This window comes from Peromyscus eremicus, chromosome 2 (genome assembly GCF_949786415.1).
Source record: "Peromyscus eremicus chromosome 2, PerEre_H2_v1, whole genome shotgun sequence".
Lineage (NCBI taxonomy): Eukaryota > Metazoa > Chordata > Mammalia > Rodentia > Cricetidae > Peromyscus > Peromyscus eremicus.
In genome coordinates this window covers 164,014,405-164,032,696 of record NC_081417.1, presented here as the reverse complement: position 1 = coordinate 164,032,696, position 18,292 = coordinate 164,014,405, and the positions used below count along the sequence as shown (strand labels likewise).

Genomic DNA, 18,292 nt, shown 5'->3' with positions numbered 1-18,292 from the left:
TTCCTGTCTATCCAATAAACCCGCCCTGCAATTCTGCAGCCCGTCACTTGGTGGCAGCAGACGCCCAGGCACTTTAGTATATGTATTGGCGTTCACTAGTGGCTTTCTATTTCTCCACAGCCCCCAGGAGTTAGGGCTGTTTCAAAAGACCGTCCTGCAACCATCTGACTCCCTGACCCCTCTTCCTAGGTCCTCCTCCCGTCAGAACCTTGCCTCTCATCCCTAGGCGAGGTCACCCCCACCGTGTGTGGTCCAGCCTGGTAGTTGTGTCCAGGCCAGGGTCTAGGGATGGATTCTGGACTGAGATTGTCTTTTATGTCTGCAGACCTGAAGAGGATGAGAAGTTTAATCTCCAAAGGATCCCAGAGCACACACCAGGGTCTGTTCAGCCTTGAGGTCTTTTGGAGAGTGGCCATCTTGGGAACCTGCCTAGGCTGAAGAACCCAGAGTGATGGCCAAAGGTGCAGCCAAGGAGCTGCCCATGCAGGAGCTGCCAGGGTGGGGTAGCGTCATGCTGCACTGTCAGGGGTGACCTGGGACTGGGCCACCCAGGTGGGAAGGCAGTTGTGATGAGTCCCAGGGCTAAGAAGAGCTTACTGATGGAACACTCCCAATCGGCCTGTCCCTAGTCTCCACTGGCCTGGCTCCTGGGCTTTTGTTGAAAGTATAACTGTATTTTTGCAGGGGACCTTGAGGTCTAGGAGGTCTGGCACCAACTCCCAAGCAGGAGGAAGGCCTGAGGAGGGTGCCTAGCCAAGTGCTGAAAGGGCCCTGTGTGGGCAAGAAGGCTCAGTTCAGCCACATGCTAAAACCAGAGCACAGGGACTTTCCTGAGATCTCCAGCACACCTGCCTCTCCTGTACCCCTCCTCTACAGAGGTCAGATGCCCTGACTGCCTATACAGGTGCTATAGCCACTTGACCCCAGAGGTCAGAGTGAAGCAGAGCCAGAGCCTCTGTGGCTACCCAGGCAGACTTACTCCAAAGCTGTGGGCTCCTGAAGGAGTTCTCTCTTCAAGTACCTTGAGGCTAAGGAGGTGCATGCTCTTAGGGCACAGAACGTGAGGATATTCCATTATCTTTTGGCTGTCGTAAGAAAGGGGCACTGAGCCCAAGAAAGTCTGCGCCAGCTGCAGAACACAAGTTCTCCAGGCTTAGGACTCTCAAGCAAGTGTGGATGCTGTTCTTCGGGGACTTCATTCTCAGGATTGTCTCTCTTCCCTCATTGCCCAGGAGGGGGCCAAGTGTGTCTGGTGCCCACAGAGGTGGGAAGAAGGTCTTGGATCCACTAGAACTGGAGTTAGTTGTGAGCTACTGTGGAAACCCATTTTCAGGTTCCTAGTGGCTTTGCCCAGCAGGTCTGCATAGAGAGGATGATCAGGACCAAGGGCATGAGTGCAGGTGTCTGAGATTGGTCTGCACTTGCCTGTGCTGGGGGGAGGTCTTTTGCTTCACCCCTTGGCATTTCTATAAATACCCTAGGGCAGAGATAGTCAGGGCCCTTGGAATAGGTTCCAGGCCCTCTCAAGGCTGTCCTGTATTTTCTGTTTATCTCCGCAATCTAAATCCTTCTAACTAATATTTCCTGCTGCTCTCAGTCAAGAAAACTCTGGGGAACTGTGGGGTTGGTGGGTAGCTGCCCTACAAGCTACCATGTGGGTGCTGGGAAATGAACCCGAGTTCTTTGCAAGAGTGGCAAGTGCTCTTCACCGCTAAGTCATCTCTCTAGGCCCAATCCAAACATTTTTAGAACCTTAAGAGGTAGAAATGGGGGTGATGGGCAACCCCAACAAACCTACCTTGTGCCAGCTGTCTGCAAAGTATTATCACAACGGCTTTAAAAGTTTGGGCGGTGGTGGTGCACGTGTAATCCCAGCACTCGGGAGGCAGAAGCAGGCGGATCTCTGTGAGTTCAGAGCCAGCCTGGTCTACAGAGTGAGTTCCAGAACAGCCAGGGCTATGTAGAAAGACCCTGTCTCAAAAAAAAAAAACCAAAAAGTTGGATTTGGGCTGGGGAGATGGTGTGGTGGGTAAAGTGCTTATTGTGTAGGATGAGAGCCTGAGTTCTGTTCTCAAAACGCACTTGAAGCCAGGCCTGGCAGCATGAGTATGTAATCCCAGTGCTGCTGTGAGGGGGACAGGGACAGAACCCCCTGACGCTTTGGGGTCAGCTAGCCTCGTGTACACAGAGCCAAACAAGAGACTGTCTCAAACAAGGTGGACAGTGAGGACCAAGAGCAGAGGCTGTCCTCCGATCGCCACACACCCTCACACCGCAGAGGGGAGGGGCTTCTAAAAAATAATAATTAAAAAGTAGAAGTTGAACTTGATAAAAAGATCCACTCTCCTGGAGCCATGTGCTGTGGTGACAAGGAATTAACTTTATTGGAAAATAAACTCTGGTTGGGACTGACCCTTGCACTGCAGAAACAACAAAGGAATATTTCAGTCCTTTGGAGGAGACACATAGGGAAAGCAATGAGGCCTCCTGCATCCACAGAGTGCTCCAGGTTGGGGACCACCTCCTTCTCTTGAGCTTTGTCACCATTAGACCATATTTTTTTGGGTCTACCCTCCCTCTGCCTCCAAAGCTAGTCTCAGAAATGAAGAGGGTCTGTCAGCCAGGTTGGTGTTTTTCTCAGGGTGATGTTAACAGGGTCCTAACTTCTCACTAGCAAGGCTGGTCCCATGATTGATCTCTGCCACCAACAGGAGCTTTTTAGCTGCTGGACTAGGTGAATCTGTCCATCAGACCCCAGTCTTCAGCTGTTGGGGTAGTCCAAGTCCTGCTTGGCTCCCTATACTCCCCTTGCCTTCTTGGAAACTGGGTTTACCATCAATTTATCTGACAAATGGATCATGAAAGCATCTGCCCAAGCCAGGAAAGGAACACAGGCTCTACTTTTCAAGAGGGACCTGTGGTAGGCAGGCGCGCCTGGGTGCATGGTCTTGGCACTCAGCTATCCTCAATCTTACTGTGTGGCAGAACATCAGGACATCTACGTGGGGTATCCCAGCAATACTCACTGGCTGTATGAGGATGTCCAAGAGGCCTGGGCTGCCTTCTCTGCCTAAGTGGCCTTATGACACAGCCAGGCAGCGGGCTACGTTCTCCACACCTGCTGGCGTGTAGATGCCAAGCAGGCAAGGCTGCCTGGAGCCAGGCGCGGCGGCATTTATGGGGTGTGGGAGTGCCAGGCAGACAGGCTGTATGAGACAGTTGCCTGGGAAACATTGCAGGATCCGTCAGGCAGCAGAGTGGTTGTTCAGGCCCGCACATGGGGTGTGGGGGCAAGGGTGTGCGGGGGAGGGGGAGGCACAGACATTGCAGCTCCCTTTTGGTACCTCCTCATGCCTCCAGTTGGGGATCATGGCCATACCTGCACATGGTCAGCGGGCCAAAGCCAAGGATGGGGCAACCTAACCCAAAAAGCCACGGGACACTGGGAGAGAGGGCACTGGAGGAAGGGACCTTACCCTGTTTCAGCTCTCACCTTTGGGCCACCCTTCTGGCCAACATCTCCACCTGGCACTTCTGTCTGTTCACAGTGGTCCTTCTGACATACTTTTGCGAACCCTCTTCTGGCTCAGCTCATGTTCAGTCCAGGGCCTGTGACTTTGTTGGCCCTTTCCCCAGGAGGCTAGCTCCTGCAGCCCTAAGGCCCAGCCTTCATGTGAATCCTCCCAGCCCTGCCCCCTCATGCCCTCTAGGTTTTTCTGAAGCACAAACTGTAGGGTAATTTCCAGAGGGCAGTCCTGTATACTGTGCCCCAGGCGTGTCCAGCGCTTCAGAGGGACCACAGGACCACAGGTACAGCAGAAACAGGGACAGAACCCCAGCGAGCAGGGGCGGCAGAAGGGGAAAACTTGGGGCCCCTCCTGTGGAGACAACCACTCAAGCAGAAACCAAGCTTTCCTGGTGTATGGGGTGAGTGGGAGGCCCAGGGGACTCCCCAGGGAGGCTGTGGTTTTTCAGCTCCCACAGAGTCAGCCTTGACCCGTATCCAACAGCATTTACAGGAAACCTGCTCATGGGAAGGCCCTTGACCCAGATGCTGGAGGTCCCTTAAGCTTCTGGGCCCCTCGGCCAGGTGGGGTTCAGGTTTCCAACAGCGTCTGAAGTACACAAATCATGGGTGTAGTTTATCACAGTCGTTAGTTTCAGGCTATGACCTGCTACACTTTTAACTTTCTTTTTTGTTGTTGTTGTTGTTGATTTTTTTTCCTCTCCTTGCTCCTGAAGATAGAACCAAAGGTATGCTAGTTGAGTGCTCTGTTGCTGAGCTGTACCCCTACCATATATTTTGACTTTGAATGGCTCAGATTCCTTCACATGGCACCATGTGAACACCCTGGATACTCATTGCACTGGAAAATCAAGCAGGTGGGCCATCCAGACCCAGCACACAGCTCAGGCTCCTGAGGTCCAGGGATACAAGGACAAGAGCAACTTCTCTGGGCTTCACAGCACTTTCTAGAAGAAACAGAACACAGTGAGCAGGGATTTGAGAAGGTACTGCCTGGGAGACTGTCTTGTGTTTGCTCACCTGGAAGAATTGTATGTTATAGAAATAAATGACCTGAAATGTATTTGGCTCAACTGGTGTGTGTGTGTGTGTGTGTGTGTGTGTGTGTGTGTGTGTGTGTGTGTGTGCAAGTGTGCATTCATAACTGTGTGTATGGGTTCCGTGTGTGTATGTGCTTGTCAAGGTCGGGGTCAATTACAGTAGCTCAGCAGCTGCCCATCTTATTTTCTGAGACAATGGGACTGAGTTTGCCTGTTAGGCTGGCCAGTGAACCCAGAGGATCCAGCTGTCTCTACCTCCCCAGTGCGGGCATTACAAACATGCCTATCTTTTTAGATGGGTTTTGGGGATCAAACTCAGGTTCTTCCATGCTTGTACAGCAAGTACTTTTCTGATTGAACAATCTCCCCAGCCACTTGGCCCACATTTTTATATTTCCCTACCTTTGTGCTCCTTGTAGACTGTTTGGAGAAGCAGGCTTAGTTAGGGCTGTCCCAATAAACCTGAGCACCGTGTGACTCCCAGATCTTGATCCCAGATACTATCCTGCCTGCCCTCAGCCACAGCTCTTCCCTGGTGCCCAACGAGGTCCGTCTCCCAGCTTACTCTCCATGTGCCACTCTGAAAACCCAGCACCAAGAGTATCAGGTCTATGTCACCCCACCTCTGTGTAAGATAGCTTTTGTCCCCCTCTCTACGGGCCTCCTGTATGGAGCTGGTTAGGGACTATGAGTAACCCTCAGTGGAGTAAATAACAGGGCTCTACTGATGCCCTCTCTCTTCTCACAAGGCCTGGACACCTTCCCCTAAGAGGTCAGCCAAAGATCATTAGGACCTCAGGGGCTGTCTGTCCACAGAGAGTGGTGCCCTGATACCTGGCTGAATCTATCACCCTATCTCACAACTGTTACCAACATACAGCCCAGAATGGAGTCCAAATACACCCTAGAGGGCAGCAAGCAGCCACCCGTGACGGGACACAGAGCAGCTCTGCCTTCCATTCTACTGCTTCCTTTTCTTCCATGGGCTGTTCTGTGACAAGGCCAGTTCTCATTACAGATCTCTGCACTTAAGGCCACTCTGACTTGACCGATGTCAGAGTGACTGACTGACGTGGCTGAGTCAGGGGTTCATGGCAGCCATGGCCTATGTAGATAACCCTTCTTTGTAGTCAGCTCCATTCAGCATGGCTGTTCTCTCTCAGGTAAATCTGATGCTGACCTGCTCACCCCTTCAGCGATGATGGACTGCTTGGATATGAGCAGTCCCTCACCTTCCAAATTTGGAGCTGGCCTGTGCCCCAAGAGTTTGCCTGGGATGGAGGTAGGGGCAGTACCCTAATTCCTCAAAATAGCAACAAGTAAGAGTCTGCATCTGGGACCTGAGGCACCTCCTATATGCCCTGTCCCCTGGGATCTCAACCCTCACCACAGCCATGTGGCCCTCTTCCAAAGAACCACTGTTCCCTACCACATCCAACCTTGTGATTTAACACGACCTATGTGTACTTTCCATGACCTATGTGTGATAGAGGTACTGTGGATTGATGAGTCCAACTGAGGCCTAAGGCATGCACCAAATGTCACAGGACACATGACAGTAACTGGCCAAGCTGGCGATGAAGCCAGGTCTTCCCATCTTATTAGCAATGAGTGATGTCCTGTTGGATAGTGAAGTAGCTCTCTCTAGCCCCTAAGGATAGAGTCTCCATTCTAGAAGATCCAGCCAAGGTGTTCTGGTTAGTTTTAGGTCAACTTGACATCAGCTAGACTCATTTGGGAAGAGAAGAACCTCAATTGAGAAAATGCCCCCACCAGATAGGCAACCTATGAGACATTTTTTTAAAATTGATGATTGATGTGGGAGGGCCCAGCTCACTGTGGGCAGATCCACCCCTGGGCTGGTGGTCCTGGATGCTGTAAGAAAGACTGAGCAAGCCATGAGGAGCAGGCCAGTAAGCAGTGTTCTTCCATGACTTCTGCTTCAGTTTTGTCTCTGTGTTGCTGCCTTGAGTTCCTACTCTGACTTACCTGGATGATGGACCACAAGCGGTAAAGTGAAAGAAATCCTTTCCTTCCCAAGTTGCTTTTGGACATGGTGTTTTGTCATGGCAATAGAAACCCTAACTACAAGGCTAGGTAGCCTGTGCGGCTGAATCCTGCCGTCTGGACTCCTTACATGTTTTATGAGCTGCCTTTCAGGTTGTGGAAGACCCTGTGCTCCCCTGCCTAGCTGCCCCTTGTCATCTCCACAGACAGCCAAACTAAGCAATCCCAAATGTTCACAGTCCACCACCTCTGCAGCCAGGTCACAGGCTGGTGTCCTTCAGTGTCCCCAAGCCTGAGTGCTTGGCATGCCATTAATTCTGCCAGTGCTGTGGTCCTGTGCTGGGTCCTGGCCATAGCCTGGCGTCCTGGTGCATACTGAATGAGCTTGTGGAAACCGCCCTTGCATATCCTCTGCTTACCTCTTTGAAGGGACCCCGTTCCTTGGGGACAATCAGCTCCTGAAATAGTCTCCCCCCTTTTTTTATTTGTTTTTTCAAGACAGGGTTTCTCTATGTAACAGAGCCCTGGCTGTCCTGGAATTTGCTTTGTAGACCAGGTTGGCCTCAAACTCACAGAGATCCACCTGCCTCTGCCTCCCAAGTGCTGGGATTAAAGGTATGTGCCACCATTGTCCAACTGAAATAGTTTCTTTACACAATGAGTTCACCTGGGTACAGGAGGTGGGAGCATCAGGGAAGAGCCCTAGGTCATGTGATCAGGGACTTAGAAATCCTGAGTACCCAGGACTTCAGGGGGTCCCACCTTCTCTCAGGGGTCTGCTTACTGTGACCAGAAGTTGGTGGGCACTCAGCAGGTGTGAAGGCCTACTCGCTGCCTTCTTCCCACTGCCCAGAGTTTTCTGGACTAGCAGCTAAAATGGCCTGGGGAAGCCCTGCAGGGTGCGCACTAACGGAAAGAGGCACTGAGCAGGGCAGCCTTGGCCAGCCTCTATCCGTGGTCACCTGCCGGTGCTGCCTTCTGTTGACTGGCCAGGTTTTGCACCCCAGTCAACCTCTCCTGCAACCTGTACTCACTCCCAGCCTTCGGTCCATCTGCTACCGTGTGCCTCCCACACTTAGCTCTTCTCCAGCACCTTCCATACCTCACCTCTCCCATAACCCACCCTTTCTCAACAGTGTGGATCCTGTGGGCCTGGGAGCACCAGATGGGGCAGTTCACCATACTGTAAGACTTCACAGCTCTAAGTTCCTTTAGGTCCAACACCTGAGTCTGACGTCTTCTTGCTTGGACACTTCCCAATCAGAAGCAATCCCGAGACACCTTGCACAGTAGAAACGGAGAGCACACATAGGTCATGTTAAATTTAGTACAGTCACCTTTAGAAATAAAAGGAGGTAGGTGAAGTTAACATCAATTTTGGTGTGCACGTTGAACATAGTATCTGACATGAAGCGACGAGTATACACATTATAAGCCTGTTCTTATGCATGCTTTTGTTCTCCCTAGGATTTTGAGAATACAGTGTGTTTTGCATGTAGAGTGAAATTCACGTTGGCCTGAATTTGGACATATTTCAAGGGCTTAATCATGAGGGCTGGCACTAAGTGACCATCAACTACAAGGCCAGTACTCTCTACAGACCTGTAAGATGAGGGGCTCCCACTGGGGTATAAATGGTCTTCTGTGTGGACTCATTCTACTGCATGGATGCCATGGGTGTCTCTCTGTCCCCAGAAGTGCCACATTAATGTGTCGAGGACTCTGTTCAGGACCACAGAAGCCCTAGGCCTGCAGTCCACCTACCCTGGGCTCTATTCCTCTATGTGTGTGTGATGTGGAGGTAGTGGCTGGTTTTCCTCTTGAGAAATAAAGTGTGAAGGATGAAGAAGGGCCCTGGGAGACCCTATCCTGAAGACCAGCGAATCAAAAGCCTCCTTTGAGGGGAAAGGCTTTATTTGTCCAGCCCTTTTCAGGCCGAGGGAGGTTCTGCTCTCATGAATTGGAAAGCTGTGACTGAGATGTAGCTCCAAGCTGTGGAGTTGAAAACAGAACAGTTCACCTTTCTGAAACAAACGGTTGCAGAGGGCAGTGGTAAAGGAGTCACAAGGAAGGGCATCTCCCACCTTGTGGGTGTGACTTTGTCACACCGAGGCTCTGGAAGTGTCTCAGAGTATGTCCCGCCTGAGTAAAGATGCAGTTTCTACTCTAATGATGTACCCAACAGCCAGTGACAAATCACAGAGTCCCAAGGTTGTGGAGGAAGAATTATTCTCCCTATGAAAGTACACATCATTGAAAAACAATACCGTTCAAAAACGTAGGTATAGGGCTGGAGACTTGGGTGCACTTAGGAGGCAGGTGGATCTCTAAGTTTGAGGCCAGCCTTGTCTACAGAGTGAGTTCCAGGATAGCCAGGGCTATACAGAGAAACCGCGTCTTGAAAAAAAAAAAAAATTGTTACAAGGCAAAAAAATTGTTACAAGAAAAAAAAAGAAAAGAAAAACAAAAACCAAAACCAACCAAACAAATAAAACCCACATAGGTTTGCTACACTCTGGAATAGAGGTGAGTCTGTGATAATGAGGCAGGATGGAGGCAGGCATTCTGAGGCTGCCAGAAGAACTGGGGGTTGGTAGTCCAGGCCCAAGCAGTCCAGAGACCCAGGGCAACCTGCCCTGGTCCTTTGGGCAAGGGCCTTCAGCATTAGCAGCTGAGGTCTTGTGGAGGCTACAAAATGGCACAGGCCTCTTTCCTCTTTTCTGAGTAAGAAAGCACCCCAATGCCAGGAAAGAGCTCCTGGGTCTCTCAGGGAGTTTGGTTGGAGTCATAAAAGCTTGGCACTCCTGACTCCTAGCCTAGCCTTCCCCTCCCCCTACACTCATGTGATGGCAGCCTGACCTGGCTTCCAACTTTCACTCATCTTCTATGTTTTGGAGGGTACATTGTGCCAGGCAGGTGCCAGAGACATTAATGCAGCAGTCCCCCCACCCCCAGGAATATCCGTACTGTTTCCTGTGATAAGTGAAGGCGCATGGCCATAGCCTTGACTGCCCAGGTCTGTGGCAGTCAACTCTGGAAGTGCTGGTCCTCTGCAGCAGCCTGTCCTAGCGCTGGTCTCACTCTTCCCAACTCCCCACCCTCTGGGCGGAAACTCATTTTTGCTGTAGCCTCATGGATTTTTCCAGCCTTGTGTTAAAGCCTCAGAGTTACAGGCAGGGGTGTGTGTGTGTGTGTGTGTGTGTGTGTGTGTGTATACACGCACGCGTGCACTGGTGGTGGTAGTGGTGGTGGTGGTGGTGGTGGTGGTGGTCTGTGCCCAGAGTTAACTTCCCAGACTTCTCTTTAATCCATCGTGGTTTCTGCAGGGGAAACTAAGGCTTGGCAGGCTCAGTTGCAAGTCCAGTGTGTGTCTAACCACTAGTTGGCCTCAGAATCCCCACTCCTGAGGTAAAATGATCCTGTGGCCCTGGGCCCTTGGCTACACTCAGACCACAGCCCTGAATTCCCTGGCTTGAGCGGTCCATGGAGCCCCGTCTCCATGCCCTGCTTCCTGCCCTCCTTTCTTCCTCTCAACTTTGTCCTCTCTTTATGCCTCTCCCTCCCTCCTCTCCTGGCAAGCAGACTGCAATCCAAACTTGTTATTAACTTCTCCCCTGCAGTTGTCCCAGGGCCCTTCCAAGTTAAATATTACTCATGGAAATGGGAGGCTTGCTGGGCAGCACTCAGCCTGGAAGTGGACTAATCTCTGGAAGGTGCTGGGTGGAGGCAGATGCCATTCCTGTGAAGACCCTGCAAACTGTTGGTTGTGAGGCCAGGTGCACCCTGAGCCAGGGTCTACACCGGGCTCCTCCAGCCTCCCCTCTGAGTTGCTAAGGCGCCTGTTTGCTTAACCCCCACTCTCCATTCTGCAGGTCCTGCAGGCCGGTGGGCAGTGGTTCCGTGGGCAAGGTAGAAGGAGCTGGCTAGGGGCCCCAGAGGGGCTTGAGCTGGCCAGATGAAGGCCTTCTCCTTAGCTGCCCATTCCAGCCTTATGCCAAGCTAGGGGCAGAGCCGGGAACAAAATGTTCAGGAAAAACAGCCTTGTCCACCCCACATAATTTCTCCATTACCCCATTGGTTTTCCTAACAGGGAAGTGCATGCATGGGGATGTGTTGGTTCAAGTACCTGGGAAGCCCCAGTAACTGGGAGGCATGAGGACCTGACTCCCATTCTCCTCACTCAGCCTGTCCACTATGGTTTTAGGGATGAAGTCCAATTTAGTGCCCACTCAGGCCCAGGTCTCCCAGGGAGTAAAACTATATTGTCTGACTACCCAACTCACACTTTCTCTTCTGCCACCCTGCCTTCCATTTCCCTGAGCCATACAGGGACCAAATGCTTCCTGCCTCAGGATCTGCTATCCTGCCTACCCAGAGTGCTCACTCCATCTATTCTGGAGTATTGGTCAGATGAACCTAGGAGTAAGACTTTCACTCTAGACTTATCCCTGTAGGCCCTCTCCTGATTCCACATTCTGACCTGGCCAAGGGTCTACCCCAAGGATCAATGTCCCTTCAAGACCATGATTCAGGTAGAAGAGGCTGGCCAGTACTTGGACTGCGGCCTCCCATTAGGTTGTTGTGCACCTAGGGTAGAAGAGAAGAGCTGGACAGGGCAGTATGATCCAGGAGGCCTTGTATAAAAAGCCCCAAGGTGATGGGGTTACCCACATGGCTGATGAAGTGTGGCCCTCTATTTCATCCTGGATGCTGCTCATCTGTGAACTTGACTTCCTCAATGTGAAGCCTCCCTGCTCTGCTCACGCCTTCCCAGGAGTCTTTGGAGCTTGGAGTGGTCACTCTACCAGAGAAGCCACAGCTCTTCCTTACAGTGGCCTCTTCCACTCCTGAGAGTGGAGCCACCTGGCTCAGATACTCCGGCCCTCACTGGCTCTCTAATCCTGTCTCAAGAGGCCTCTTTCCCAGCACTTTACCGTGGATACAGCCTTAGGACAGGGCTCCCAAGTGCCAGGCTGGCTGGAAAGACCCAGCTGAACACCCTGCACAGCTGGTTGGTGACTGTGTGGGGCTCTGGAGAGCCACCCACCTGCCTGCCTCCTGCCCGGACCTGTGGTTGTGCCTGCCGATGTCAGACGGAGGCGAGTTGGGACTTCATTCCTGGAATCAAGCAGGAAGGCAGGAATGTGAGCTTAGAAACCACGTTCTCTGTCTCAGTCCCTCACTCTCTGAGGACTGTCTTTTCCTACTAGGGTTCAGCAGGACAGTGTGGGGCCCCAGCTCCAGCCCTCAGTGACTTTTATTCGTTTTCATTTTATATGCATTAGTGTTTTGCCTGCATGTATGTCTGTGTGAGGGTGTCGGGTCTCCTGGAACTAGAGTTATAGACAGCAGTGAGTTGCCACCTGAGTGCTGGAAATTGAACCCGGGTCCTCCGGAAGAGCAGTCAGTAAGCGCTGAGCCATCTCTCCAGCCACTTGAACCCTAAGACCCGATTTGGGTGGTAAAGATGGGTGTGAGTCAACAAGAACCCTGCAGGCCACAGGAAAAGCAAGCCCTGTTTTGGGGAACAGAGACCCAACATCCCTAGGAGAGGTGGTAGGCAGCATGTCTGGAGTGAGTGGGACTCTGACTGAGAAAGTCTCCTTGGCTGCAGGGAGAGAGGCAGAGTTCTTGAAGCCAGCTTGTCCGTGCTTTCAGGAAAATTTAAGACTTTTTTTTTTTAAAGACAGGGTCTTGAGTAGCTCAGACTGGCTTCTGGCTTCAAACTATATAGCCAAACACAACTTTGAGCTTCTGATCTTCCTATCTCTACCTTCTGAGGGCTGAGATTATAGGCTTCTGCCACCAAGCTGGCTTCACAAGGTGCTGGGATTACAAACTCAGGGCTTCATGCTAGGCAAGTACTCTCCCTGCACATCCACAGCCCCCAGGCACAGGAAAGACTTCTCGGTTCTTTCAGTGAATGTCTGAGCCATAGTAAGACATAATGTTCTCTTCCCACAGAGAACACAGAAGGCAGGAAGCTTACCTTCCTCCCTATCTTGATCACAGGTGTCCGTGCTCTCAGTTTGGGCTGAGATCGCCCCAGCTGGGAGAAAGGTGGCCCCTGAAGAGTCAGGCTGACTACAGGAAACCTGGGCTGTGGGGAGGGATGTGGCCATCTTTGCAGCCTGGCAAGGACCTAAGGTTGAGATGGGGCCCTGCAGGGTGACCTGTTTTCAGCCTCACTTGAGGGGGTTGGATGCACATGGGCACCCCTGCAAGCTCCTGGCAAGCCAGCTAGTAGGCTGTTTCCCATTCCAGCTTCCCACAAGTCTGTGGGCTCCTCAGCCCCCTGCTGAGGTAGCTGCCTCTCTTGGGAACTGGCTTCTGATGCAGGGGCCATGGGGAGCTTCCCAGGCCAGACAGACTGCAGGCTGGCGCCGGCCAGCCCCTTCCTCTCCAGCCACTAGGGCCTGCGGCAGCTCGGTAGAACAGGGCAGCCGGTGTGGCAGAGAGCCCAGAGTGGGAGGGAGGCTGCTTCTGGGTCACCTCCCCTGGGCTGGTGCCCTCTGCCAAGGGGCTCTGGCAGAACCACTCCAAGGGGCATTTAGAAGGATGGACGCTCTCCCCCAGACCCCCAACTACTGGGCCAGCAGGAAGCAGAGAGGTTCAGCTGTAGCCCGCAGACCTTGGAGTCTTGGCTGAGGACTGCTCTGAGGGGGCACAGAACAGGGCAGCCCCTGGGCCCCAGGCAGCAGCGCCTAGAGGCCTGGGCGGCAGGAAAGGGAAAGGTGACGTCATTGCCGCCTGGAATCTGCTGTTTGGAGGCGTCGCCATGGAGACCGGAAGGCTCAGGGTGGGTAAAAATAGCAAACCCAAGAGGGTGTAAGTTCCAAGAATCAGAGTCTGAAAAGAGAGAGGAATACATGTTCTTGTTGCTCACGAGGACAGAGACTCCATCCTAGAGACTAATGAGAGGGAGCCATGGTGCTTCCAGGCCTCTGCCGCACACAGGCTTGTGATCTAGCTGTAGCTGGTACTAACAGGAGATTGCCCCCACTCAGGGTATGGTATGAGACAGGCTCCCAGCAGGGGACATCTGCAGGCATATGGCCTTTGCTGGGACATAGAAAGCTGCTCCACTGGGGTGTCCCTTCCTCAGAAAGGGGAAGTGGCCAGCCTGCTGGAGGAGCTCAGCTTCCTGCTTCTTCAGGCTGAACTCTGGCCTCAGGCAGCCTCCGCAAGGTGGGGGGGCACAGAGACGGCTCTTTGGCTTGGGCCCAGGTGTACTTTTCCTGCCCTGATGCAGCAAGGAAAGTGGCTATGTGAGGGACACAGCCTCTTCCCTGCAGGAGCCAGGCTTTTCCTCTGGAACAGGCTGGGATAGGGCCCAGCACTCAGAAATATCCAGTGCATACTGTTTGCATGTCTCTGCAGCTGTGCTCCCCACTCCCAGGGGGCTGCTGTGCCCTAACAGGTTCTCTTAGGCCCAGGCCACAGAAATACAGCAGGGGGCTTGAGGGGCCAGGGCCTTGCTTCCTGAGGTCTGAGAGGATTCCTGGGATCTCTGGGCTGAGCCATTGGAATCAGCATTTAAACTTGGCACCTGAGGGCTCCTCCCTCAGCAGGCACTTTTCAGAGTCCCAAAGGAGACTGTAGTTGCCAACTAGATAACACTGAGCTTGAGGGCCCAAGAGGACTTAGGTGCCCTGAGATGGACCAAGAGCCTTCCGGGATGAGTGGCAGAGACAAAAGTCTGTCCTATCGTTGGTGGCTGTGTGCCCTGGAACCCATGCTGTCCTAGCAGTCTGGAGTGCTGCTTCCTTCCTTCCCCTCCCTCTTTCACTCCTACTTCCCTCTTCCCCCTCCCTCTTCCTTCCTTCTTTTGCGTCTCTGCCCTGGGCCCCCTGAGGTGGCTTGTCCCGGGCATCTGGGCTTTATGTGTCCCTCTGTTGCAAATACCATTGTTTTCCCGTGGCTGGGGGCCCCTTAGGCGGGAGCAGGGGCAGCCCCTTCCCTGAACAGGGTCTGTCCTTTCATGCCCAGACCTCCTTTGGCTTGGCAGTTGGTGGTTGAGAAGAGTGAGGGTAAATGGAGCCCCATGGAGGGGGAGCCGTTCCCCCAAGAAATAGCTCGAATGCCTTATGTAATGCGTGAGCTCACTGCAAGGGCCTGCCAGAAATGACGGCTTGAGGGCGGGCTGGCGGGAGGGGGCCTGCTCAGGAACCAAGTGTGGCTCAGATTTACGAGGAGGCCCTGCTTCCATGAGAGAGGGGCCTGGGGCCTGTACAGGGGAGGAGGATGCTGCGCCAGCCCAGGGGTGTAAGGGCAGCAGGGATACAAGCTGGGTCCTTAGGGGGCAGGAAGGGGCCCAGAGCCTGAATGTAGGGGTGTGGGGGAGGGGTGTTGTGGCTGGCCTGGGGTGTAGGGTGTGTCAGGCAGCTGTGTTGGTTGGTCATTGAGCAGCCATAGACCCAAGTCCACCCTGCTGCCTCCACCATCCTGATGCCAGAAGGACCGTGATTCAGAGGAAAGGGCTCCTCCTAAGTTACCTAGGACCCTCCCTAGAGAAGCTCTGGAGCGTGTGGAGGGGTGGCAGGCAGGCAGGCAGGGCTCTTTCTTACAGCTCCAGCTGCCCTCTGCCTCCTGACTTTTCATTCACAGGATCCTGAACCAGGACGTGTGCTTGCTCTAAGAGTGGCTGGCTCTGGTGGGACTGGATTCCAAGACCTATGGCTGCCTCCCTCTCCTTCCTTCTCTTATGGTATCTCAACCCCACCTGGGGCTCCTCCTTTGCCTCTCTGGGGCATGTGAAACATCACCTTCCTCCTATAGCAGGCCTAAACACTAGGTGTGTACCTAGGATGGGGTCAGGGCAGCATCTTGGTGATCATTCTCTGGAAGGATTTTAGGTCCAGATAGAGGGTGCTTCAAAGAGGCCATGCTGGAGGCCATTGGTGCTTCCTTGGGACCAGGGCGATCAGTAGGCTTACAGAAGTACTTACTAGCCACACAGGAATCTTCTCCCAGGGCAGACCTGAACAGCCATCTTACTTGCACAACTTCTGCTGGGACACTGAACTACTCCCTAAGATGTAGTGAGAGTCTCCTGCCTGCTCACAGCCTGACAACCAGCAGCAGAGTGAGGGTACACCAGGCATAAGGGATCTGGGTCATCAGTCCGGCCAAGTCTTGAGAGGTAGGCAGTTCCTGGGGAGGGTCTTATGCCCTGCTTTACAGGTCTAGGGGAGGAGAGTGCAAAGAGGTTGGGGCTGCCTGAGGTGCTCAGTACGGGACTGACCCACTAAGGGGAAAAGCAAGGAGGAGGAGAGGAAGGCTGTCACAAGGCTTAGTCTGGGCCTGAAGGCTAGACTCCCTCTGCATAAGATGAGGATAGATTTTAGGGCCTTACCTGACTGCTGGGAGGCACAACAAGTATGTCTCATGAGTAGGAATCTGTTGTAGGGGCATCTCAAGAACTCTGGGGTCTGACCCTGAGAATGTACCCTGCCCTGTACTCTCTCAGTAATGCTATATGAGCCCTGTAGGCAAAACTTGCCTTGATTTCCAAGCCCCTTACTAGTGTCCTCGAATGCTTTGTGTGCTGTATAGATACTAACACAACCCTTTGAGCCTCAAGGTGAAATAAGTCTGGCATCAGGGCTCTTGATCTTGTGGCACATGAAGTTCTATCATTATTCCCAACAACATTGCAGCTTTGGGGCCTGGGAGAGGCATTGAGAAGTGGCCTTGAAGGAGCAGTTTAAACCTTTATGTGACAAGGACAGTGCCACTGTCACCCATGTGCCAGGCAAAGGGGCAACAAAAGGAGCCCAGAGGATGATAGGGGATGCATCGATGCCGCCATGATTCCTGCCCCCTCTGTCCTGTAGCCCCTGGGCCTTCTGTCCTCATGTTTTACACATGATCCCTTTAACCACTCAGGACCACAGCTTTAGCCTTGGGGCTCAGGCCTGGCAGAGTGCTGCGGGCCATGGGCATGAGACGGCTATGCTGTGATCATCACAGTGTGGCTGGTGCCTAAGGCAGGCTATTGCCAGCTAGGTACACATTCCAGAGCAGCACAGCATGCTTCGGGGGACAGGGTCCAGGAGGCTTTGGTGGGACTGTAGGGTAGGGTGTCCATATATGAGCTCCTCCAGGCTCAGTGTGCAGCTCCTCCAGTCCAGCCTTTGCTGGAATGCCCTGCTAGCTGTCCACAGGCTTTGGACACAGCGTCAGCTCAGGCCCCAAGCTGCTCAGGATGGGAGCCCTCTTTCCTACTGCTGCACCCTCAGCCTTAGAACTATGTACAGGGCAAATGGGGTTGGATAAGGGTCTTCCACAGAGAAGGGTCCAGGAGCTCACCCCACCTCCCAGCCTAGGTCCTGGATCATTGGGTTCCTGAGATTGGCCATTGTCCTGTCCTGAGCCTCAGAAACTGGTGACCCCATGGTTGCCCTTCTAGGTTGGCAGTGATGTAGGCACTTCTGTTTGACACAGGAAAGAAGCCCCACTTTTCTTTTTTTTTTTTTAAAGATTTATTTATTTATTATGTATACAGCATGTATGACTGCAGGCCAGAAGAGGGCACCAGATCTCATTACAGATGGTTGTGAGCCACCATGTGGTTGCTGGGAATTGAACTCAGGACCTCTGGAAGAGCAGTCAGTGCTCTTAACCTCTGAGCCATCTCTCCAGCCCCAAGCCCCACTTTTCTTTCTTTCCACCTGCAGGATGTCAAGGACCAGAGGTTGCCCAAGGATACTGCTGCAAGTGGGAGGATGCAGGAGCTGGGCTTGTGCTGACTGAGGTGGTCAGCAGCTGTAGGACTATCGCTGCCGCAGCACGTTGAGCTCACCCTCTAACTCCCACATATCACAAGTACAGTATAACCCACAGGTGTGACCCTATGACAAGCCTTCTGTTCTCGCTTCCTGTGTGTTAAAGGCAGGCCAGGACTTCCTGTGGATGCTGGGACCCATAGAATGACTATCCAAGGGGATGCAGGCATATACCTAAGACCACTCAGAACAAGTGACCCTGTTCAGGCCATGTGCCTGACCCTCCAGAAATTCCCACTGTGGGGGAAGTTCCTCCCACCTAGAATGGTCTAGAAAGAAACAACAGAGAAGATCAACAAAACCAAAAGCATCTTTTTTAGGAAAGTAAGAAATCCAGGTTTACACAAAGAAGAAAATTTAAAATACCTATGGCTCCTGCAAAACACACTTTCTTGGTTTTTTTGTATGTAAAATAAAAGCTGTAGCATTTCTAAGTAGCAGACTGGTGTTAATCACAGTGTTAGAATGCTGTTTAACATTCAACACCTTGAGTTTGATTCCTAGCACCACACAGACACATAAAATGAAAGTACAGTGTCAGTTTTGTCCAGAAACATTGATAATGATTGATTTCAGTTTAAAACATTTTATGGAGGCTAGAGAGTTAGCTAAACGGTTAAGAGCATTTGTTGCTGTTGCAGAGGAGCTGGGTTCTAGTGTGAGCACCCACAAGGCAGCTCACAATTGTCTGTTAACTCCAGTCCCAGGGGATCTGACTCCTAATTCTGAATTCAGCAGGCACCAGGTATGCACATGATGCACAAACATACATCATACATGCAGGCAAAACACTCATACACACAAAATAATAAAATAAATACATCTAAAAATTTTTTTTTTTTGAGACAGGGATTCTCTGTGTAGTTTTGGTGTCTGTCCTAGATCTTGCTCTGTAGACCAGGCTGGCCTCAAACTCACAGACATCTGCCTGG

The 18,292-nt window shown here is 52.4% G+C and overlaps 2 long non-coding RNA genes across 2 annotated transcripts; one reads left to right on the top strand and one right to left on the bottom strand.

Moving 5' to 3' along the window:
* Window positions 1–2,445: 2,445 nt before the first annotated feature.
* On the bottom strand, window positions 2,446–13,353 carry LOC131904380 (uncharacterized). The gene is made up of 3 exons (XR_009377734.1): window positions 13,205–13,353; window positions 7,798–7,854; window positions 2,446–4,473 (listed from the first exon to the last, which is right to left on the bottom strand). It is a non-coding gene; the product is annotated as an uncharacterized LOC131904380 (long non-coding RNA).
* LOC131904381 (uncharacterized) lies at window positions 12,992–17,794 on the top strand. The gene is made up of 2 exons (XR_009377735.1): window positions 12,992–13,372; window positions 17,253–17,794. It is a non-coding gene; the product is annotated as an uncharacterized LOC131904381 (long non-coding RNA).
* Window positions 17,795–18,292: the final 498 nt, after the last annotated feature.